Source organism: Heterodontus francisci, chromosome 35 (genome assembly GCF_036365525.1).
Source record: "Heterodontus francisci isolate sHetFra1 chromosome 35, sHetFra1.hap1, whole genome shotgun sequence".
In the NCBI taxonomy this organism is placed as follows: domain Eukaryota; kingdom Metazoa; phylum Chordata; class Chondrichthyes; order Heterodontiformes; family Heterodontidae; genus Heterodontus; species Heterodontus francisci.
In genome coordinates this window covers 26,034,930-26,060,307 of record NC_090405.1, presented here as the reverse complement: position 1 = coordinate 26,060,307, position 25,378 = coordinate 26,034,930, and the positions used below count along the sequence as shown (strand labels likewise).

The 25,378-nt window shown below is 45.1% G+C and overlaps 3 non-coding genes across 3 annotated transcripts; 1 reads left to right on the top strand and 2 right to left on the bottom strand.

Annotated features, from left to right (window-relative positions):
• Positions 1–8,207: 8,207 nt before the first annotated feature.
• On the bottom strand, positions 8,208–8,279 carry trnaw-cca (transfer RNA tryptophan (anticodon CCA)). Its single transcript has one exon. It is a non-coding gene; the product is annotated as a tRNA-Trp (tRNA).
• Positions 8,280–17,439: 9,160 nt separating this feature from the next.
• Positions 17,440–17,530, bottom strand: trnar-ucu (transfer RNA arginine (anticodon UCU)). Its single transcript is given in 2 exon segments — positions 17,440–17,475; positions 17,494–17,530. It is a non-coding gene; the product is annotated as a tRNA-Arg (tRNA).
• Positions 17,531–23,881: 6,351 nt separating this feature from the next.
• Positions 23,882–23,954, top strand: trnaf-gaa (transfer RNA phenylalanine (anticodon GAA)). The gene has a single exon. It is a non-coding gene; the product is annotated as a tRNA-Phe (tRNA).
• The last annotated feature ends 1,424 nt before the right edge of the window (positions 23,955–25,378 follow it).

The window sequence follows — 25,378 nt, the reverse complement described above, 5'->3', positions numbered from 1 at the left end:
CTCCTGGGGCACAAGGGAGCATCCGCTGCAAAGGAACCACACTGCACATCTGTTCACCACTGCATCAATGGAGCTGCACAGTAGGGGTGGTTGGAATGTCGCGATGGGCAGACCCTAACCCTTCAATGTCACTGTTTTTTCATGCAGGCTAGGATGAACGACAAGCATGAAGAGCTGGAGAGACTGGGGGACAGCCGGACACCTCTGAGGAGGAGGTGGGAGCCTCAGAGGGTGCACCGTCACATCATTCCCCTGCACCCTCCACCAGCACAGAAACCCTCACTCGGTGGGAATCCACTCGCTGTTAGATTTGGTCACACAAGCTGGTGAGCACGTCACAGACAGGCCCGGGCAGCTGACGGAGGCTGTGACAGCCGAGGCCACTGGCAGTTGGGAGTCTGTGGGAGGCCAGGCCCATGCTGAGTCCCAGGCTGATGACGTGCCTCTGGTGTCACCAGCAACACGGGAAATGCTGCAGCTGCAGCAAGAGGTCAGGCAACATCTGGCAGAGTTGCCGGAGGTTATGTGTACCCAAGCTCGGATGATGGAGGAGTCCATCCAGGCCTTGCATGCTGTACAGTCTCCGATGGGGGTGTGTCTGGCTTCCTTCCTTGAGAGATTGGTGACTCTGATGGAGAGCCAGATCCAGCCGACCAATCAGTGGCTGCCGGAGATGTGCGCAGACCTGCACTCCATCACTTTGTCCATGAGCTCCATCCAGTGGTGACAAGGCGAGAGGGGGGACGAGGCACCTGAACTCTCCACCAGGTCCACGTCCCTCTCAGGTCAGCAGGGAGGTACAAGTGTGTCTTATAACTGGGGAGGAGCAGCTGGCTGCTACATCTGGGGTCTCCTCTCTGGGTGCTCCTGGTGTGGACAGTAGCTCTAAAGCCCCTCTGCCAGTGACACCAGTGATGCCAGTGCCTGCCTCCATCACCCTCGATGACAGAGGGGGGTCTCTGTACCTGTGCAGGAGGCCCTCAGTGTGCCGGGGCCCTCCAGGCCTCAGGCAGCAAGAGGACGGCCACCAATGTCACCCCAAGCCATGGGGCAGCAAGGTCAGCAGCCTGTCTCCATCTCAGCTGACAGAGCAGGGGGAGCAGAAGAGCACCTAGATTCACTTAGGGTTCATGGTGAATGTGCATTCCAGATGGATAGGGTTGCGTTTGTTGTCACACGGAAGAAAGAAATGATGTTCTCTCACTATGTCTCCTTCCTATTGTTGATGCCCTTTGGGACTTCATTTAAACCCTTCCTCCCAAGGGGCTGGAAGTGAGGGACCAAGCCCTGAGTTCACAAAGCTTCAGCCTTGTCACTGTGCGATGTGTACCTGGACTCTGCAGTGCAGAAGGAAGGAGGCGACAACAGGGCTGCTTAAAGCTAAGACTTTATTGCTGTGGTTCCAGAAGGTGGTAAGGCTCAAAGGAAACTTGAATGTATAAGGGTGTCTCATGTCTCCCTTGTGTGTATCTCATGGCCCCTTTCCTGCTGTGCATGAGGTTCTTCATCTGGCACTGCTTGGGCAGCATCCTCCTCCACATCCTCATCATCAGAGGAGACATCACACTCCACGATATCCTCACTAGTCAACACCTCACCCCTCTGTAATGCCAGATTGTGCTGTGCACAGCAAACCACCACGATATGCGAGACCCTCGCCGGGACATACTGAAGGGCTCCACTGGATCGATCTAGGCACCTGAATCTCATCTTCAGGAGACCAATGGCCTCCTTGATGGTCGCTCGGGTTGACCCGCAGCAGGTGTTCTACCTCTCCTCTGCATCCGTGCGTGGGTTCCTCACAGACGTCAGTAGTCATGTCCTCAGTGGGTAGCCCTTGTCTCCAAGGATCCATCTCTGAAAGCGGATGTGGCCGCGGAAAGGTTCTGGCACCTGGGAGTGCCTTGGTATGCAGGCGTTGTGGCTGCTTCCCGGGATTTGTGCACACACCTATGGGATCCATTTGCAGTGGTCGCAGACCAATTGCACACTGAGCAAGTGGAAGCCCTTCCTGTTGAAGGCTGCTGGCTGGTCTGCAGGAGCCTTGATGGTCACATGGGTGCAGTCAATGACACCCTACACCTGGTGGAATCCAGCCATGGCCCCAAATCCTATAGCTCTCTCAGCTTGACTGTTTGGATCAATGTGCACATAGTCACCGGCCCTCCTGAACAGGACATTGGTGACCTCCTTGATGCACTGATTCACAACAGACTGTGAGATTCCACACATATCTCCAGTGGATCCCCATAATGATCTGGTGGTGCAGACGTTCAGTGGCACGGTGACCTTCAGTGACACTGGCATCAGGTGCCCACCAAGTCGCATGGGGCACAGCTGCATCATGGCAGAGAGATCAGTGACGACCTCCGTGGAGAGGTGCAGTCTGCGGAGACACTGTCACTCGGACATCTGCAGGTAGTTGAACCTCGGCTGACGTGTTCCTCTGCCTCCTTCTCCAGCCTCCTGTTCGAGGCTGGCCTTCCTGTGGGCCCCCAAGCTGCTGTGGTGCCCCTGCTGGTGCCTGCGCCTCCCTCCCTTCCTCTCTACTCCTCCTCCTCCTCCTCAATGGGAGCCTCGAATGAGGCCCATGACAGGTTGCCCCTCCCTGAGTGCAAGGCCTTCACAGTAAACAACACCCAGCCACATTTACCTCATTTGTCATCCTCAATGAAGTGGCACTGCCCCAATGGCACCCTGGTGTTGTTCCCTCTGCAGAGCTGGCACATTGGCCCCCACTCCTGACAGTGTTTCCCGATGCCCTTTCCCCCTCTACCCTTGCTGCCAAGTGACGCTGCCTCACCCGATAGCTTCCCAGTGAAGCCAACACTCAGCTACCACCTTGCAGTTGCCTCCTTTAACCAGGCGAGGCACTGAAGCCCCGTGGTTCCCGTGTGCTATTAGTTCAATTGGATCCAGTGAATAAAATTGCTGACAATTGGACTCATAAATACTTTAAATGCCTTCTTGCCGTGTGGATGTGCGAAGTCTGCCCTCCATGTCAGCCGCCGACAGAAAAATCCGGTCCAACGTCTTCCATCCCTATTTTATACACCCCCTCCCCACTCCCCGTCCCCGGCCTCCATTCCCGTCTCCAACGGTCCCTTAAAATTCTGGCCCATGTCTCTAAGACTAATGGGAGAGAAACTACATCTGCTCCTTAGACTGAACAGGGAGAGCTGCTCTCTCTGTGTTTAAAGTGAATGAATCTGCTCTTTACCTTGTCTTACTGGAACGTTCACTGTCTGGAAATGTCTGTTTGAAAATGTTTTCCTGTTATATTAATGGAGCAGAGGAGCAGATGTGAGGTACTGTTGAACAGAGAGGTTTAGAAGTGGGTGAAGGGGTGGAGTGACGGTGTGAGTGAGAGGCGCAGTGATTTGGCCATTCTCAATAGAGTGTCAGGAATGAAGGTCAGAGGAACAGACCAGGCAGGAAACACAGAAAGAGCGAGGAGAAGCTGGTGTGAAAAACTGAGATTAAACAACGTGTTTGTTCATTTGGTTTGGGTCTGGTGTTTAGAATACCCGGAATCTGGGTTCACTTCCCTTCCAATTCAGCGAATTGTATCAACATTATGTTCAAAAAACCAAAGAATGATACCCAAAGAAGGAGACCATTTGGTCAGTTGTGTCAGTGCTGTCTCCTGTAATCTGTACATTTTTCCTTCCAGTATTTATCCCAATTGCTTTTCAAAGTTACGACTGAATCTGCTTTCAAGTCCTGATCAGACAGTGCATTCCAGATCACAACACATCACTGTATAAAAAATCATTCCTCATTTCGCCTCTGGTTCTTTTCTCAATCACCTGATAAATACATCCTCTGGTTACTGACCCTTTTGCCACTGGAAACCATTTCTCCTTATTTAACTTATTGAAAACCTTCTTGATGATGTCACATACCAGACTGCCAGTAAAACTGAAGCCCATGGAATAAAAGGGACAATGACAGCATGCATATGAAGTTGCAGACTGATCGGAACATAGGAGCAGGAGTAGGCCATTCAGCCCGTCGAGCCCACCCTGCCATTCAATATGATGATGACTGATCATCCACTTCAATGCCTTTTTCCCACACTATCTCCATATCCCCTATGTCATTTGTATTTAGAAATCTGTCAATCTCTGCTTTAAACATACTCAATGACTGAGCTTCCACAGCCCTCTGAGGTAGAGAATTCCAAAGATTCACAACCCACTGAGTAAAGAAATTTCTCCTCATCGCTGTCCAAAGTGGTTTTCCCCTTACGTTGAAATTGTGTCCCCTGGTTCTAGACTCCTCAACCGGGGGAAACATCTAAGCTTCATCTACCTGTCTATCCCTTTAAATATTTTGTAAGTTTCAATGAGATCACCTCTCATTCTTTGAAACTCTAGAGAATACAGGCCCAGTTTCCCCTATCTCTCTTCATAGGACAGTCCTGCCATCCCGGGAACAAGTCTGGTGAACCTTCATTGCACTCCCTCGATGGCAATGATATCCTTCCTAAGGTAAGGGGAACAAAACTTCACACAGTATTCCAAACTGCAGACCAACCAAGGTTATATACAATTGAAGCAAGACTTCACTACTCCTCTACTCAAATCCTCTTGTGATAGAGGCTAACATATCATTAGCCTTCCTAATTGCTTGCTGCACCTGCATGTTAGCTTTCAGTCACTTATTGACAAGGACACCCAGGCCCCTTTGTACATTCACACTCTTACCATTTAACAAATAATCTGCACATCTGTTTCTCCTACCAAAGTGGATAACCTCACATTTTTACACATTATATTTCATGTGCCACTTTCTTGTCCACTCACTAAGTCTGTCCAAATTCCCTTGAAGCCGCTTTGCATCTTCCTCACAACACACATTCCCACCTAGTTTTGTGTCATCTGCAAACTTGGAAATACTACATTTGGTCCCCACATCCAAATCATGTGAATAGCTGGGTCACAGTGTGGTGGTGAACAGTTGTATTTCTGTCTGGAGGAAGGTTTACAGTGGGTTCCCCATGGTTCCTCATAACTTCAGTTATGTGCAGACACTGGAAAAGCTGGGGTTGTGCTCCTTGGAGCAGAGCAAGTTCAGAACAACTTTGACAGAGTTAGAATCAAGGAATCAAATGGTTACAGTACAGAAGGAGACCATTCAGTCCATCATGTCCATGACAGCTCTTTGCAAGAGCAGATCAGCTAATTCCACTCCTCTGCCCTTTCATTGTAACCCTGCAAATTTTCTCTATTCAGGTGTTTATCCAATTCCCTTTTGAAAGCCACGATTGAATCTGCCTCCAGCACACTCTCAGGCAGTGTATTCCAGATCCGAACCACTCACTCTGTCCGACACCCCTGGTACCATTGCAGAAAATCTTTTCTGTTCATTTCATCCCTCATAAATAATTGAAATGAAATGTTTATTAGGAAATGCACAACATAAAAAGGGGAGAGAAATAAATGCTGAGTAAAATAGAAGTCAATGTTTGGAAGGTAAAAAGAGCAAAAGATGTAACTTTTATTCTGGATGAGTGAGAGGAATATATCACACTTTGGGACTTTTGTAAGAGGATTTACTGATAAACCTGGGATTTGAGAGGAAGCTGGTTCATGGTTTACAGAACAAATTCAGCCCCTGGGGTGGAGCCAACAGCTGCACCGTCCAATAACAGACAGGACGGGGACACTGTCTCAGGCCTGGTGAGCTCAGTCGATGAAAGCATGAAACTCTGAATCTCAAGTTTTTGAGTTTGAGCCCACGGTGGGTGTTTTCTATTTCCTTTTTAGGCTGATTTTACAGGCGTTATCCAGCTCTGAATTCCTCGGCAGAGAGTTCAAGGAGTGTTTGAAATGAGATTCAACAGCAGGATGAGAAAGTCTCTCCTTGATTCAGGACTCTTACCTCTCTGCAGCATCTCGCTGCTGAAGATTGAACTTTTTCTCATTTCATTCTCAGCTCAGGGTCAGTGTGGATCACTGGGACTTCTGGCTGTCTCCCACTTCACAATCCATCAGTGCTGAGAAATCAATGGGGAATATTACTCACATGTTGTAATGTTTTATAAATACTTGAATGTATTTCACACTGTGTCCAACAGTGTGAATCTCCCCTGGTATATCAGCTCACCAACACTTCAACAGAACATTCACATAATGTGAGCTCTGAGATCTGTTCAGATCCCCTTCCCAAGACCTGGAAAGTGGGATTGGGCTGGATCGCTCTTTTTCAGCTGGCACAGACACGATTGCTAAATGGTCTCATTCTGTGCCATAAATGTTCTCCATTTTCTATGTTCTATGAAGTGAGGTGTGATTGGGAGGGGCAATTCCACCAGGGTTATATTTTCTACCAAAACAATGACACAAGGGATACTTCACTTTTTTATTCATTCATTCATGCGATGTGGGCATCGCTGGCTAGGCCAGCATTTACTGCCCATGAGAAGGTGGTGGTGAACTGCCTTCTTGAACCGCTGCAGTCCATGTGGGGTAGGTACACCCACAGTGCTGTGAGAAAGGGAGTTCCAGGATTTTGACCCAGCGACAGTGAAGGAACGGCGATATAGTTCCAAGTCAGGATGGTGTGTGGCTTGGAGGGGAACTTGCAGGTGGTGGTATCCCCTGCATTTGCTGCCCTTGCCCTTCTCGGTGGTAAAGGTCGCTGGGTTTGGAAGGTGCTGTCTAAGGAGTCTTGGTGCATTGCTGCAGTGCATCTTGTAGACGGTACACACTGCTGCCACTGTGTGCCGATGGTGGAGGGAGAGAATGTTTGTAGATGGGGTGCCAATCAAGTGGGCTGCTTTGTCCTGGACGGTGTTGAGATTCTTGAGTTGGAATTGCACCCATCCAGGCAAGTGGAGAGTATTCCATCACACTCTTGACTTGTGAATTGCAGATGGTGGACAGGCTTTGGGGAGTCAGGAGTCATGGATGAGTGAGAGGAATATATCACACTTTGGGGCTTTTGTAAGAGGATTTATTGATAAACCTGGGATTTGAGAAGAAGCTGCTTCATGGTTTACAGAACAAATTCAGCCCCTGGGGTGGAGCCAACAGCTGCACTGTAATTACTCACCTCAGGATTCCAAGCCTCTGACCTGCTCTTCTAGTCACATTATTTGTATGGCTACCCATGGTAACCTCCATGATGTTGATGGTGGGGGATCCAGTGATTGTAATGGTATTGAATGTCAAGGGGAGATAGTTAGATTCTCTCTTGTTGGAGATGGTCATTGCCTGGCACTTGTGTGGTGCGAATGTTACTTGCCACTTATCATCCCAAGCCTGTGAGACTGAAATAGCTCAGTTGGGAGTGTGTTAGACTGAAGATCCCTGGTTCAATCTGGGGTTTTGGCAGTTCTCCTTTATTCTGCATCGCCCTTTGGTTTTGACTCTTGAGCTGCACAATTTACACTGAAATTATTTACCCAACTCTGAAGGTTGGATTGGAATAGAGAGATATCAAGGATGGGAAATATTTACATTGTCAGCTTTAGCTTATTCTCTATCTCCTTGTGTCCTTTTCCCCAGTTTTTGAATCTTTCGGGGCCGGGTGAACATTTGATTTGCTGCATATGTCCCAAACTGAAGCCTTTTCCACATCTCTGGGTGGTCAGACTCGCTCTGTCTGTTTTTGCTGCTCGTGACCATTAACGAGAACAGGCCACGAGTTCAACGTTTATCAGCAAACGGAAGATAATTGGAAAGAATTCTGTGTTACTCCAGACCAGTGACAAAGATGCAATGGATGTTATTCAAAATAAATTCCCTTTGACATTTGATGTAAACTTGTTTGCATCTAAAAGTTGGATTTTAAGTGTTACAAAAATGTGTCAAATTAATGACTGACCATGTGACAGCACACATGGGGATCAAATCCACAGCCTTGTTGTTATCAACACTGCGTCCTAACCAACTGAACTAAGCGGCCTATAGACAGAGCCAGGTATGGGTTTGAGCCGCACGCTGTGCGGTTTGTGTTTTATTTCTCACACTGGGTGACAGAGCGATTGTACAAACAATGGACACATCACATCCCTGAATCATTGTTCTGATATAAAACAGTGTGAAATAAGAACTGAGCATGGAAATGGAACGGAACCAGAAATCAGGACTTTAATCTATTAAAGTTGATCTTGAAATTCTACCATGCACGAACATTCCAAGAGAACGAACTCTCTTCTGATATAAAATCCAGGAACTTGAACTGCTGTAAAATACAACTGAGCCTGACGTGATTTGAACACACAACCTTCTGATCTGGAGTCAGACGCGCTACCGTTGCGCCACAAGCTCACAGATAAAGCAAAGTCTTCCATTCCTGGCAGATTTAGTTCTTGTTTAGATTCAGTGATTGAAATTAATTCAATCCTCATCTGACCTCCGCTCTGTAAAGGCCTGCCACCCGACCTGAACCCAACGGGACCCGACGACCTGTGTCGGGTCCGGGTCGTGTTGGGTCGCTCTTCCGGGTCTGGCTTTCGGGCTCGGGTCAGGTCGGGCCAGGTTCGGGTCGGGCTGGGTCCAGGTCGGGCTGAGTCCGTGTCGGACACACACAGTAAGTATTACATTTAACTCTGCTGGGAAGTTGAGTTTAATAAGTGTCAAAAGTTGAAAAGCCAACCTAAGCTGGGAGTCCGGGTCATCAAGGAGGGAAACTCTGAGTCTGCTCAGTGAGCAAGTGAGCATCTCTATGACGTCATTGCGCTCATGCTGCAGCTTCCTGTGGATTCGGAATCAGGAGGTAGATAAAGTGAACATTCCGGTGGTCGGGTAAGGCTCGGGTCGGTTCGGGCACGGGAATAAATGGAGATACTCGGGCCGGGTCGGGCTCGGGTCCAATGTGGTTCTGTCAGGTTCGTGTCAGGTTTTTTTTCCTGACCTGAGCAGGCCTTTACCGCTCTGTCAGTTCAGTGCCTTATTTAAACTATTACTTGGAGTTCTGTTTTACAGGGTCTCGGCTGTTTAAGTATTTCCCAGACCCACTACTCTGATTAATCAGACATTTTGCTGCTAACTGCTGCTGCTACAATTGAAATGTAAAAAAGAATTTCCAGTGACCTGCAACCAATGGACAAATACATTTCAGAAAGATAAAGCTCATTCACCAATCCACAAATGTGTTTTTCTGCTTATATTTATAAACAACTCCTTCTCTCCACTATGAGAACTATACAATCACTCCAGTTATTTGAAAGTTAGTATAAGATGTTCCAGTTCATCAATTTTAAAACTGCAGCAGGTATTTTCCAGAAAACTTCTCTGTTGGAACCTCAGTCCCATTTAGATTGAAAGTGGACAATTAATGTATTCACTTGTTCATTGTGGACAGGTGTCTGACTTAGAATAAATCTCATTAACTTTCAATGAGGTGGCAGTATTTCTGTGCTCCCATTTTACACAGTCTGTCCTGTTCATGCACCATGTTTTTATTCTCCTCTCCCATTCTCCACAGGATACAGATTACAAGCATCATCAATCGAGCTGTTGAAAAGCATTGGAAGGATCTGGTCACACAGGTATTGAAACATTCATTATCTTCCATTTTACAAGTTGGTTGCTTTAAACACAGTACGATGTGTTATCATCTTGAAAAGAGATTCTCTTCAATATCCAATACAAATTGAATTACAAACCTGACAGACAAACACAGGAGAACAAGTGACTAGTGAACACAAACCTCGTGGTGCTCATTTTCAGATTTATTGCAGTCATCCGACAAAACAAGTGAAAGAATATTCCAGTGAAATGATTTGGAAAGTAGGTGTGACTTTTGTTGGTGCCTTTCTTTGCTCTGTTGGTGAAACTTTCTTGCACCTGACTCCTGTTCATGTCTCTGTTTCCTCTATTGAATGAGGAAGGAGGTATTTGATCAGAAATCAACTGGATTGTGTACCTTTGAGAGGGGATTTCTGCACCATCAGGGCTGGAAACAGGAGTGAGTGAAAGACAATGTGTGGAGTTTGATTTTGTACAGAGGGAGAGCAAATCTAACAGGACTGTGAGATATCGGCCTGGATTTTACAGCCCCAATAGCGGTGAATTCTGAGACTTTCACTGCTATTGAGGGTCTGAACAGCACTGCAACTGCTGGTACATGCACACACTAACACCAGCATCTGGAAGTTGTGGTGGTGAGAAATGTGCTTAGAAGGAGCCTCTGATCATAATCGCACCAGCCCACTCTTTAAAGTGACAGGGACCTGTAGTTCAGCAATTTGGGCTCATTGCCCACAATGTACCCTGATTTTTACCTGGGTTGGATTAAAGCCGGTACCAACAGGCTCAGGGCTGCTCGGGAAGGACTTTTCTGTTGACACAACAGCTCCACTATTCCAGGAAGACACCGGCAGCAGCAGTGGTCAACTTTCAGAGGGAGTTCAGAGCTTTTAAATGTTGTATTTTATTTCTTAATTGTATGTAACTTTTTAGCATAGCCTGATCAGAGTTCTTAAATTTACATCTGACTTTTTATTAACAAGATTGAAGTGCTTTTAAAAGATCTCTAAATGTATATGACTTTTTATCAAGATTTACTTGGCTTCTTTGCAAAGACTCTTGAGCAAGATTGAAGTGACTTTTAAAAACTACATCTTATCCTTTAAAATCCTGCTTCCATGTAGATGACATTGGAAGATGACTTCAGAATAGCTTAGACTATCTTTCTAACAGGTACTGCAACAGCTTAAGACCGACTTTTCTGCAAAAGCTGGTGAATTACCTTCCGGGAGCGGAGAGGAGCGGTGCGGAGCAGACCTATATGGACCGATATGAGGAGAACGTTGAGAGCGGAGCCTATAAATCCAATCCGAGGATCGAGGCCCAGTCTCTTACCTTCCGGGAGTGGAGTGGAGATCTTCCAGTGTGCTGGAGTTTTGAAAAAAAAGAAGCCAACTGTGATGTCAGAGGAGAGCTGCAAGGTGATTGGTTGGTGAGTCACTGCTGTTAGTGTATTTAAATATCTTAAAGAAAAGGGCAAAGTTTTTTTACTTGAAAAAAAAACCTCTGCTGATAAGATAAGATAAGATAAGATAAAGTGTTTTTTTTATTCAGTGTAGCTTATGAAGGACTTTAGATTGTAGTGGGTAGAACAAGGCCCCTAGTGTCATTAGTATTTTTTAATTAAGGGAGTAACTAATTAATCTAAGGGTAAGTCATGGCAGGAGAGCTCAGCCCCGTGATATGCTCCTCCTGCGCTATGTGGGGATTCAGGAACCCTCCCAGTCTCCATGACGACCATGTGTGCAGGAAGTGTATCCAGCTGCAGCTACTGGCTACTCGCATTATGGAGCTGGACCTGCGGGTTGTTTCACTGTGGAGCGTCCACGAAGCTGAGGGCGTCATGGATAGCATGTTTAGTGAGGTGGTCGCACCGCAGGTAATGGATGCACAGGCAGAAAAGGGATGGGTGACCACCAGATGGAATAGTAGGAGCAGGCAGGTAGTGCAGGAGTCCCCTGTGGCCATCCCCCTCTCAAACAGATACACCGCTTTGGTTCCTGCTGGGGGGAAGACCTCCCAGGGGAAAAGAGCAACAGCGCGGTCCGTGGCACCACGGAGGGCTCTGCCGCACAGCAGGGGAGGAAAAGGGGTGGAAGAGCTATTGTGATAGGGGATTCTATCATAAGGGGTGCAGATAGGCGTTTCTGTGGCCGCAAACGAGACTCCAGGATGGTATGTTGCCTCCCTAATACTAGGGTCAAGGATGTTTCGGAGCAGCTGCCGGAAATTCTGAAAGGGGAGGGTGTGCAGCCAGAGATCGTGGTCCATATTGGTACGAACGACATAGGCAGGAAGAGAGATGAGGTTCTGCAAAGTGAATATAGGGAGTTAGGCAGAAGGTTAAAGAGCAGGACCTCTAGGGTTGTAATCTCAGGATTACTCCCTGTGACACGTGCTAGTGCGGGTAGGAATAGGAGGATTAGGCAAATGAATGCATTGCTGAAGACTGGCGAAGGCGGGAGGGCTTCAGGTACTTGGATCATTGGGATCTCTTCTGGTGCAGAGGTGACCTGTACAAGAAGGATGGGTTGCATCTGAACTGGAAGGGGACCAATATCCTTGTAGGGAGATTTTATAGTAATACACTGGAGGGTTTAAACTAGTCTTGCAGCGGGGGTGGGACCCAAAGTAGTAGACTCTCCGATGAGATAGTTGAGGCAAATGGAGAGGTTAAAGCAAGCAAGTCCAGTAGGCAGGCCAGGCAGGGGCAGGACAGGGAGCGTGGAAGGTCTGGTGGGCTAAACTGCATTTACTTTAATGCAAGTATCCTTACAGGTAAGGCAGATGAACTCAGAGCATGGATCGGTACATGGGATTGTGGTATTGTAGCTATTACGGAAATGTGGTTGAGGGATGGGCAGGACTGGCAGCTCAATGTTCCGCGGTACCGATCCTTCCGGCATGACAGAGGTGGAGGTAAGAGAGGAGGGGGAGTTGCACTATTGATTAGGGAGGACATCACGGCAGTACTTAGAGAGGATATCCCGGGGTGAATGTCCAGTGAGGCCATACTGGTAGAACTTAGAAATAATAAAAGGGTGATCCCTTTGATGGGATTATACTATAGGCCCCCCAATAGTCAGAGGGAAGTGGAGGAGCATATATGTAGGGAAATCACAGATAGGTATAGGAATTATAGGGTTGTAATAGTAGGTGATTTTAACTTCCCTAATATTGACTGGGACTGCCTTAGTGCTAAGGGATCAGATGGGGAAGAATTTGTTAAGTGAGTCCAGGATCGTTTTCTGAAGCAGTACGTGGATGGCCCGACTAGAGAAGGAGCTACACTCGATCTCCTCTTAGGAAATGAGAATGGGCAGGTGGTTGATATGGCAGTGAGGGAGCACTTTGGGACCAGTGACCATAACTCTATTAGCTTCAAGATAGTTATGAAAAAGAATAGGACTGGTCCTCAGGTTGAAGTCCTAAATTGGGGGAAGGCTAATTTCCATGGCATCAGACAGGAACTCTCAAAAGTTGAATGGGAGAGGCTGTTTACAGGTAAAGGGACGTCTGGCAAGTGGGAGGCTTTTAAAAGTGAGATAGGAAGAGTTCAGGGCCAGCATGTTCCTGTTAGATGGAAGGGCAAGGCTGGCAAGTTTAGGGAACCTTGGTTGACGAGGGATATTGAGGGTCTGGTCAGGACAAAGAAGGAGGCATACGTCAGGTATAGGCAGCTGGGATCGAGCGAGTCCCTCGAGAAGTATAGGGGATATAGGAGTATACTTAAGAAGGAAATTAGGAGGGCGAAAAGGGGCCATGAGATTTCCCTGGCAGATAAGATAAAGGAGAATCCTAAAAGATTCTCTAAGTGTATTAAGAGTAAAAGGGTAGCTAGGGAGAGAGTAGGTCCCCTTAAGGATCAGTGTGGCAATCTATGTGTGAAGCCACGCGAAATGGGCGAGGTCTTAAATGAATATTTCTCGTCTGTATTTACCGTGGAGAAGGTCATGGAAGCTAGTGAGTTCAAGGGAGGGAACAGCGATATCCTGCAGCATATCAACATTACAAAGGAGGAGGTGTTGGAGGTTTTGAAGCGCATTAAGGTGGATAAATCCCCAGGGCCTGATCAGATGTATCCTAGGATGCTATGGGAAGCAAGGGAGGAGATTGCTGGGGCGCTGGCAGAGATTTTTGTATCATCGTTAGCCACGGGTGAGGTACCGGAAGACTGGAGGATAGCTAATTTGTTAATTAATAAATTAAATAACAAATCATGTCGCCTCTTTCTCTTCTAAACTCTGGCGGAGACAAGCCTAGCTTGTCCAATATTTCCTCGTAAGACAGCCCACCCATTCCATGTATTAGTCTCGTAAACTTTCTCTGTACTACCTCCAATGCATTTACATCCTTCCGCAAATAAGGAGACCAGTACAGTACTCAGTACTGCAGAAGAGGTCTCACCAATGTCCTGTATAGCTGAAGCATAACCTCCCTACTATTGTATTCAATTCCCATGGTGATAAATGATAACATTCTATTAGCTTTCCTAATTACATGCTGGACCTGCATACTAACCTTTTGCAATTCATGCCCTCGGACACCCAGATCCCTCTGCATCTCAGAGCTCTGCAATCTCTCACCATTTAGATAATATGCTTTTTTATTCTTCCTGCCATAGTGGACAATTTCCGACTTTCCCACATTATACTCCATTTGCCAGGTCTTTGCCCAATCACTTAACCTATCTATATCCCTTTGTAGCCCCCTTATGTCCTCTTCACAACCTACTTTCCGACCTATCTTTGTGATCAGCAAATTTAGCAACAATACCTTCGGTCCCTTCATCTAAGTCATTTATATAAATTGTAAAAAGTTGAGGCCCCAGCACAGATCCCTGTGGCACACCACTCGTTACTTCTTGCCAACCAGAAAATGGCCCATTTATGCTGACTCTCTGTTTCCTGTCAGCTAGCCAATCTTCTATCCATGCCAATATGTTACCCCCGACACCATGAGCTTTTATTTTCTGCAATAACCTTTGATATGGCACCTTATCCTTCTGGAAATCGAAATACAATACATCCACTGGTTCCCCTTTATCCACAGCACATGTAACTCCCTCAAAGAACTCCAATAAATTGGTTAAACATGATTTCCCTTTCAAAAAACCATGTCGACTCTGCCTGATTACCTTAATTTTTTCTAAATGCCCTGCTATAACATCCTCTGTAATAGCTCCAAACATTTTCCCTCAGACAAATGTTAAGCTAACTGGCCTGTCGTTTCCTGCTTTCTGTCTCCCTCCCTTTTTGAATAAATGAGTTACATTCACTCTTTTCCAATCTAACGGAACCTTCTCGAATCTAGGGAATTTTGGAATATTAAAACCAGCGCATCAACTATCTCACTAGCCAATTCAGGACCTGGCGACTTGTCAACCCGCAGCTCCAACAATTTGTTTAGTACCACTTCCCTGGTGATTGTAATTTTCTTGAGTTCCTCCATCCCTTCAATTTCCTGATATACGACTAATACTGGGATGTTATTTGTATACTCAATAGTGAAGACCGATGCAAAGTATCTGTTCAATTCATCTGCCATCTCTTAATTATCCATTATTAATTCCCCAGACACACTTTCTATTGGACCAACAGTCGCTTTGTTAACTCTTTTCTTTTTAAAATATCTATCGAAACTCTTACTAGTTGTCTTGAAATTTCTTGCGAGCTTTCTCTCATACTCTAATTTTACCTTCCTTATCAATCTTTTAGTCATTCTTTGCTGTTTTTTTTATATTCTGTCCAATCTTCTGACCTGCCTCCCACCTTTGCACAATTATAGGCTTTTTCTTTAAGTTTGATAGTATCTTTAACTGTTTTCGTGAACCATGGATGGTGAGTCCCACCTTTGGAACTTTTCTTTCTCGTTGAAATGTATCTATTCTGTGTATTCTGAAATATCCCCTTAAATGTCTGCCACTGCATCTCTATTGACTTATCCCTTAACCTAATTTGCCAGTTCACTTTAGCTAGCTCTGCTTTCATGACCTTATAATTGCCCTTATTTAAATTTAAAATACTAGTCTGGGACCCACTCTCCTCTCCCTCAAACTGAATGTAAAATTCAATCATATTATAATCGCTACTACCTAGGGGCACCTTAACTATGAGGTCATTAATTAATCCTATCTCGTTGCACAATGCCAGGTCTAGTATAGCCTGCTCTCTGGTTGGCTCCAGAATGTATTGTTCCAAGAAATTATCCCCAAAACATTCTATGTATTCCTCATCTAGGCTACCTCTGCCCATCTGAATTTTCCAATCTATATGTAGATTAAAATCCCCCATAATTATCACAGTACCTTTCTGACAAGCTGCCATTATTTCTTCTTTTATATCCCATCCGACAGTGTGGTTAATGTTAGGTGGCCTGTACACCACTCCCACAAGTGACTTCTTGCCTTTATGATTTCTCATTTGTACTCAAACTGCTTCTGCATCCTGATCTCCAGAACTCAGGTCATCCCTCTCTATTACGCTAATCCCATCATTAATTAACAGAGCTACCCCGCCACCTTTTCCTAGATTCCTGTCCTTCCAAAATGCCATGTCACCTCCAATATTCACATCCCAATCTATGTCGCCCTGCAGCCATGTCTCTGTAATGACTATCAGATCGTACTTATTTATTCTATTTGTGCTCCCAGTTCATCTGTTTTGTTTCAAATGCTCCATGCATTCAGATACAGAGCATTTAGTTTTGTCCTTTTATTATTTTTGTCACCTCTAGCCTTATCTGTCGATTTACTCTTAGATTTGTACATTCTGTCCCTTCCTGTCACAGTCTGTTTATCATTTCCCATATTTATACCTTTCTCTCTTGCCTTGTCTCTCCTCCTTGATTCACCATATCTTCCCGAATTTGATCCCTTGCCCCCACTATTCGGTTTAAAACCGTCTCTACTTCCCTCGTTATGTGGCTCGCTAGAACACCGGCACCAGCACGGTTCAGGTGTAGACCGTCCCAACGGTACAGCCACCTCTTTCCACAGTACTGGTGCCAATGCCCCATGAACCAGAACCCACTACTACCACACCAGTCTTTCAGCCGCACATTACTTTCTCTAATCTTATTTGTCCTATGCCAATTTGCACATGGCTCAGGTAATAATCCAGAGATGATTAACTTTGAGGTTCTGCTTCTTAATTTGGTGCCTAATTCCTCATACTGACTTTGCAGAACCTCTATCCTTGTCCTGCCTATGTCGCTGGTACCGACATGGACCACGACGACTGGATCCTCCCCCTCCCATTGTATGTTTCGCTCCAGCCCTGAGCAGATGTCCTGAATCCTGGCACCGGCAGGCAACACAGCCGTCTGGACTCTTGCTTTTGCTGCAGAGAACAGAGTCAATCCACCTTACTATACTGTCCCCTACTACCACTACATTCCTTTTTTCTCCCTCTTTGAGCCGCAAACACTTACTGCAGACGTGTTTGCCCTGGATCACACTGGCATCCAGGAACTCCCACATGCTGCAGCTGTGACACATCACCTGTCCTGTCATCCTTAACGTGTTTCAATTAACTACTTAAATATTTTATTCAATTATTCATTTTATTGCATATTTTATTAAACTTACCACTAGTTTGTTTATTATTTTAAACGTTAGGACTAAAATGGATCTTAATCACTTACCAGATGCGCATCAAGCAGGTCGGTTCTTCCAAACCAATCAACTACCTGCTTGCCTGTGATGTCACAGCTTACCAGATCCTCACCAAACAGCTCCTTCCACTGCACCGAAGAAAGAACCAAATCCTGTATCCTCACCCCAGCGGCTCTCTGTTTCCCTGCTCTCACTCTCCATTGTGACGTCACTCCTCGATTTTTTTCCCCTGCTCTGCTCCTGCCGTGCTCCTCTCTCTCTCGCTCTGTCTCCGAGTCTGTGCTTTTGGCGCATTTCTTCATTTGTTGTTCCGTTGTGCTCCTCTGTTTCTGGTCCAAAATCTGACTCTGGTGGGACTTGAACCCACAACCTTTGAATATCGTCTTAATCATTATTTAGAAGTCCAACACGCTATCCATTGCGCCACAGAGCCTCACACATTTTTATTAACATCACTAAGGCCTTTGATCTTGTCAGCAGAGACGGCCTCTTCAAACTGCAATGGAACATAGGCTGCCCTCCTGACCTCTTGGGCATCATCTCTTCTTTCCACGAGAACATGCACAGTTCCATCAGTTACAATGGAGCAACATCAGACGCTTTCAAGATCAGCAGTGGGGTAAAGCAGGGCTGCGCGCTGGCGCCAACTCTCTTAGGAACAGAGGAACATAGGAGTAAGCTATTCAGCCCGTCGAGCCTGCTCTGTCATTCAATTCGATCATGGCTGATCACCTACCTCAAAGCCCCTTTCCCGTGCTATCCCCATATCCCTTGATGTCATGAGTATCAAGATTTCTATCAATTTCTGTCTTGAACATGCTCAATGATTGAGCTGCCACAGCCCTCTGGGGCACAGTATTCCAATGATTCACCACCGTCTGAGTGAAGAAATTCCACCCATCTCAGTTTTAAATGGCCTACTCCTTATTCTGAGACGATGTCCTTTGGTTTTAGACTCACCAACCAGGGCAAACATCCTGTCTACATCCACACTGTCACGCCCTGTAAGAATTTTGTCAGTTTCAATCAGATCACCTCTCATTCTTCGAAACTTTAAGGAATACAGGCCCAGTTTCCTCATAAGACAATCCCACCATCCCAGGGATTAGTCTGGTGACATAAAAACAAGAAATGCTGGAACCACTCAGCAGGTCTGGCAGCATCTGTGAAAAGAGAAGCAGAGTTAACGTTTCAGGTCAGTGACCCATCTTCGGAACTGACATATATTAGAAAAGTCACAGGTTATAAGCAAGTGGGGTGGGGGTGGGGCAAGAGATAACAAAGGAGAAGGTGTAGATTGGACAAGGCCACATAGCTGACCAAAAGGTCATGCAGCAAAGGCAAACAATATGTTAATGGTGTGTTGAAAGACAAAGCATTAGTACAGATTAGGTGTTAATGGACTGAATATTGAACAGCAGGAAGTACAAACCTGAAAAAAAACAGTAGGTAAGCAAACTGAACAAACTGAGATGAAATGAAATAAATGCAAAAAAAGGATTAGTCTGTTGACCCTCTGTTTCACCCCCTCTATGGCAAGTGTATCCTTCATAAGATGAGGAGACTAAACTGTACACAATACTCCAGTGCGGATTCACCAAGGCTCTATACAATTGCAGCAAGACATCTTTACTCCTGTACTCATGACCCCTCGTGTGGGTACAACATACCATTTGCCTTCCTAATTGATTGCTGCACCTGCACAAGAGCTTTTAGTGTCTCAGGAACAAGGACACCCAGGTCCCTTTGGACATCGACACTTCCCAACCTCTCACCATTTAAGAAATACTCTGTCTTTCTGTTTATTCTACCAAAGTGAATAACTTCACACTTATTCACATTATATTCCATGTTCTTGCCCATTCACTTAGCCTCTCCAGGTCCCCTGGAAGCCTCTCTGCATCCTCCTCACAACTCACACTTCACCGAGCTTTGTGTCATCTGCAAACTTGGAAATATTACATTTAATCCCCACATCCAAATCATTTATATAGGTTGTTAACAGCTGTGGCTCCAACACTGATCCTTGCAGTACCCCAATAGTAACAGCCTGCCATCCTGAGAAGGACCCGTTATTCCTGCTCTCTGTTTTCGGTCTGTTAACCAATTCTCAATCCGTATCAGTATATTATCCCCAAGCCTATGTGCTCTAATTTTGTTTACTCACCTCCTGTGTGGGACCTTACCAAAGGAAAATGCAAATACCACACATCCACTGGTTCTCCTTTATCTGTTCTATAGGTAACATCCTCAAAAATCTCAACAGGTTTTTCAAACCTGTTTTCCTTTTCATAAATCTATGTTGACTCTGCCCAATCATGTCATCATTTTCGAACTGTCTAGTTATCACATCCTTTATAATTGGCATATTCTTCTCCATGCTGCTATTGTACACTTTCAATTACTCAGAAAGAGGTGTTCACCTGCACATCAGAGCTGACGACAAGCTGTTCAACTTGGCAAGACTGTGCGCCAAGACCAAAGTGGGTAAATTCCTAGTCTGTGAGTTGCTATTTGCTGATGATGCTGTGCTGACATCCCATAATGAAGTTCAGTCACAGCAGCTTGTAGATCGGTTCTCCCTGGCCTGCAAAGAGTTTGGACTGACAATCAGCATCAGGAAGATGAAAGTTACGGGCCAGGACGTAGAGACTCCACTTTCCATCAACATCGACAACCTCACTTTGGAGGTTGTCAACAGCTTCACATACCTTCAATCAACAATCACCAGCAATCTGGCCCTTGATGCTGAAATCAGCACCAGGATTGCCAATGCTGCAGCTGTCATGTCAAAGTTGAGAAGACAAGTGTGAACCGACAGCAAACTGACCGAAAATACAAAGCTCCACGTGTACCAGGCTTGTGTTCTCAGCACCCTCCTTTATAGTAGAGAAGCATCAACAACTTATACAAGCCAAAAAAAGCGGCTGAACAGCTTCCACCTCCACTGCCTCAGATGGATACTGGGCATCTCCTGGCAGGACAGAGTGCCGAATGCGGAAGTACACCAGCGTGCAGGGATCCGCAGCATGTTTGCCCTCTTGAGTCAGCGGTGACTCTGTTGACTGGGCCAAATGGATGACGGTCACATTGCCAAATACATGCTCTATGGTGAGCTTGCTATCAGCATGAGATCAACAGGTCAGGGAAAAAAATCAAGTCCTTTGGAGAGGTTTGAGTTAATTCAGGAGAGTAGGCATGGATTTATCAATGGGAGTTCATGCTTGACGAATCTAACTGCATTTGTTGATAAACTATCTGAGAATACTGATGAAGGGAATGCAGTGGATGTTGTTTATATGGATGTTACGAAAGCATTTTATAAAGTACCACATAAAAGGGTGGTTAACAAAATTGGGGTTCATGGATTAGGAGGGTCAGTGTCCATTTGGATAGTAAATTGTTTTAAAGACTGAAAACAGCGAGTCATATTAAATGGTTCTTGGTCAGACCGGAGGATAGTCGACAGTGGTGTTCCCCAAGGGTCAGTGCCAGAACCACTGCTTTTTTTGCTAAAGGTAAGTGACTTGGATCTTGGAATACAGAGTAGAATCTCAAAATATGCCGATGACACCAAACTTGGAGGAGTGGCAAACAGTGAGGATGATATGAACTGCCTGCAACAGGACAGTGATAGGCCAGCAGAATGGGCAGACAGGTGGCAGATGGAATTTAATAGTGACAAGTGTGAGGTGATGTATTTTGTCATAAGGAATAGGGAGAGGCAATATATACTTAATGGCACAGTTCTAAAGAGTGTACTGGAATAGAGGGACTTGGGGTTCATGTGCACCGATCTTTGACGGTGGCAAGACATATTGCGAGAGTGGTTAGCAAAGCATATGGGATCTTGGGCTTTATAAATAGAGGCGTTGAGTACAAAAGCAGGGAAGTTATGCTGAACCATTATAAAACTCTGGTTAGGCCCCAATTGGAGTGTTGCTTCCAGTTCTGCTCAGCAGACTTTAGAAAGAATGTGAGGGTCCTTGAGAGGACGCAGAGGCGATTTACCAGAATGGATCCAGGGATGGGGGATTTTAGTTACAAGGTTAGGTTGGAAAAGCTAGGATTATTCTGCCTATATCAAAGGAGATTGAGTGGAGAATTGATAGAGGTGTATAACACCTCGAGAGAACAGGCCATCCTAGACTGGGTATTGTGTAATGAGAAAGGATTAGTTAACAATCTTGTTGTGTGGGGTCCCTTGGGGAAGTGCGCCCATAATATGATAAAATTCTTCATTAAGATGGAGAGTGAGAGAGTTGATTCCGAGACTCGGGTCCTGAATCTAAATAAAGGAAACTATGAAGGTATGAGGCGGGAGTTGGCGATGATAGATTGGGGAACGTTACTTAAAGGGTTGACAGTGGATAGGCAATGGCTAGCATTTAAAGAGCGCATGGATGAATTACAACAATTGTTCATTCCTGTCTGTGCAAAAGTAAAACAGGAAGGGTGGCTCAACTGTGGCTTACAAAAGAAATTAAGGAAAGTATTAGATCCAAGGAGGAGAAATATAAAATGGCCAGAACAAGCAGCAAACCTGAAGATTGTGAGCAGTTTGGAATTTAGCAGAGGAGGACAAAAGGATTGATTAAGAAGGGGGAAATAGAGTATGAGAGTAAGCTAGCAGAGAACATAAAAACTGACTGTAAAAGCTTCTATAGATATGTGCAGAGAAAAAGATTAGTGAAGACAAATGTGGGTCCCTTACAGTCAGAAACGGGGGAATTTATAATGGGGAACAAAGAAATGGCAGACCAATTAAATACATACTTTGGATCTGTCTTCACAAAGGAGGATACAAATTATCTCCCAGAAATGTTGGGGAACATAGGGTCTAGTGAGAAGGAGGAACTGTATGAAATCAGTATTAGTAGGGAATGTTTGGGAAATTGATGGGATTGAAGGCCGATAAATCCCCAGGGCCTGATAATCTACATCCCAGAGTAATTAAGGAAGTGGCCCTTGAAATAGCAGATGCATTTCTGGTCTTTTTTCAAAATTCTATCGACTCTGGAACAGTTCCAATGGATTGGACGGTAGTTAATGTAACTCCATTATTTAAAAAAAGAGGCAGAAAGAAAACAGCGAATTATATACCGGTTAGCCTGACATCAGTCGTGGGGAAAATGCTGGAGTCCATTATAAAAGATGTAATAGCAGAGTGCAATAATAACTCGTCTCCACTCCTAGTATTTCTAAATCCCACACATTCACTATAATGTGAACAATTATTTCCTGTTGTGTCTCTCTCAGATTTGTAAACTTCACTGTATTGGAGTGAGGTGACATCTACTGGCGGGAAGCAAGAACTGCAATCAAGCAGCAGAAACTCCACAGTCTGTCAGGGTTAAAGAAACATTGCAATGTGAGGAAACAGCGAAGTGGTTTGATTGGGTCGATGGAGACATGATTCCACTTGTGGTGGTGTCTGAAGCAAAGGCCAGAAATACAAAATTGTCATTAATAAAAGAAATGAGGAATTCATGAAAAATGTAGTAACGTAGTGAATGGTTAGAATGTGGAGAGAATAGAAAGTGAGATTGGATGGACAGACGCAGTCTGAAAGGATGGCTTAAACAAAAGGTGAGTGCCCTGAAACGTTAACTGTGTTTCTCACAGCACAGATGCTGCCAGAGCTGCTGAACATTTCCAGCACTTTCTGTTTTTATTTCAGCATTTGCAGGATGTTGCTTTGATCTGAAAAAAAAATGGATGATTGGCTGGGGGGTTCCAGTGAAATTCCACAGCAGCTAATAAAACCTGACCTGTCAGTGGCTCGTTGGTCTAGGGGTATGATTCTCGCTTCGGGAGTATGGTTCATTAACATGCGAGAGATCCTGAGTTCCAGTCCTGGACGAGCCCTGGTCTGCTGGCATTTTTAGATTAAGGTTATCTATTGGTTTCAGCCTTGCAGAAGGTGGAATTGACTTCCATTCGGAGCTGGCTTGAGGACCAGACAACTGGATTCAAAGAGCTTGTCGACAAAATTGCAATTAACTAAATGTACAGATAGCCAAGTGGGAATATAAAGTTGTTGCTGTAATTGTGACCTGACTCCAAAAACAACAGGACTGGGTTCTGGACTGGAATGGAATGGAATTCTTCAGTGTTTCTGTTGTTTGGCTTGCATTGACTCATCGATTTTCTTGTTTTTCACTTTGTCGATGCCTTTGAATAATTGTGGATCCTTCTTCAGGGTATCTCCTTTCACCAGGTAGTTCTGACCTCCGATGATGTTGATTGTAATCAGCTTCAATTCGCTGATAGTTTTGGAAGTGAGCAGATTTCCTTTGCTTGAGTCTACAACATGGCACTCAGTCTGACATGTGGACCCATGGGAGGATTTGAATGCCATCCCTGCGTTGGAGTTGCATCCATCCAATAAGAGACCGAGTAGAAGTGACAGTTCTGTCAGTCGAATATGAGACTTTTAATGGCAGGGTTGTGAGTTTGAGTGCCATTCTGTTTTTCCCTTTTTTAAGGCTTCATGAGCAGAGAGTACAGGGAGTGTTTGAAATGAGCAAGTCTCGCTTTGATTCAGGACTCTTACCTCTCAGCAGCATCTCACGATGAAAGATTGAATTTGATCTCATTTCATTCTCAGCTCGGGGTCTGTGCGGCTCAGTGGCACTTCTGGCTGTCTCCCGCTTCACAATCCATCAGTACTGAGAAAGCAATGGGGAATATTACTCACATGTTGTGTTCTTTAATTTTTTGGAAAACTTGAATGTATGTATTTTCTTCCAAAACAAGGACACCAAGCTACTGTTAACGTAGGGCTGAAATAGCTCAGTTGGGAGAGCGTTAGACTGAAGATCTAAAAGTCCCTGGTTCAATCCCGGGTTTCAGCAATTTCGCTTCCTTATGTGTCCCTTGCCTTGGTTCTGATTTTCCAGTTGTACAATTTACTTTGAGATTATTTCCCAAGCACCAGTGGATTGAATTTGAGAAACAACACAGAATCATTTACAACATCGAAGGTGGTCATTTGGCCTCTCACGTCCATGCTGGCTCTCCCCGGAGCAATCTAGTCAGTTCCACTCACCAGCTCGATCCCTTTCCTCCTGCAAGTTTCTTTCCTTCAAGTATCCATCCAATTTCCTTTTCAAATCATTGATTGTCTCTGCTTCCACCACACTCGTGGGCCAAGACATTACCACCCACAACATAAAAAATTCCACCTCATCAAGGATGGGAAATACTTACATCTTCTATATTTGCTTATTCTCTATTTCTATGAGAATAGACTGGCAGTCAACATGAAAGGAAACCCAAAAATCTTCGAGCAGCATGTAAATGATAAGTGGGTAGTAAGAGGTTGAGTCGGGCCTATTAGGGACAAAAAGGATAATATAAGCTTAGAGGTGCAGGGCAATGTTAATCTACTTAATGAGTACTTTGCATCAGTGATCACTAAGGAAGTGGAATTTGACAAAATATCAGTTGAAGTGAAGAAAGTAGAGGCAATGGAGAGAGTACAAATTAGGAGAGGGAGGTACTAAAAAGGCTGGCTGTGCTTAGGGAAGATAAATCACCTGGTCCGGATGGCTCACATCCCGGGTTGCGAAAGGAAATGCGGATGCAGATAACGGAAGGGCTTGCTATAATCTTCCAATCTTCCCTGGATACCGGGGAGGTGCCAGAGGATTAAACAGTGGCAAATGCGACACCCTTATTCAAGAAAGGGTGTCAGGACAGTCCGGGTAACTACAGGCTAGTTAGATTAACAGCAGCGGTGGGTAAGGTTTTAGAAAGAATAATCAGGGTAAAAAATCAACCGTCACTTGGAGAGGTTCGAGTTAATTCAGGAGAGTGAGCATGGATTTATAAATGGGAGTTCATGCTTGACTAATCTAACTGCATTTTGTGATGAACTAACAGAGCAGGTTGATGAAGGGAATGCAGTGGATGTTGTTTATATGGATTTTAAGGAAGCGTTTGACAAGGTACCACATAAAAGGGCGGTTAACAAAATTGAGGTTCGTGATATAGGAGGGTCAGTGTCCAATTGGATAGAAAATTGGTTTAAGGACAGAAAACAGCGAGTCTTATTAAATGGTTCTTTGTCAGACTGGAGGATAGTCGACAGTGGTGTTCCCCAAGGGTCAGTGCTAGAACCACTGCTTTTTCTGCTCAAGGTAATTGACTTGGATCTTGGAATACAAAGTAGAACCTCAAAATATCCCGATGACAACAAACTTGGAGGAGTGGCAAACAGTGAGGATGATATGAACTGCCTGCAACAGGACAGTGATAGGCTAGCAGAATGGGCAGA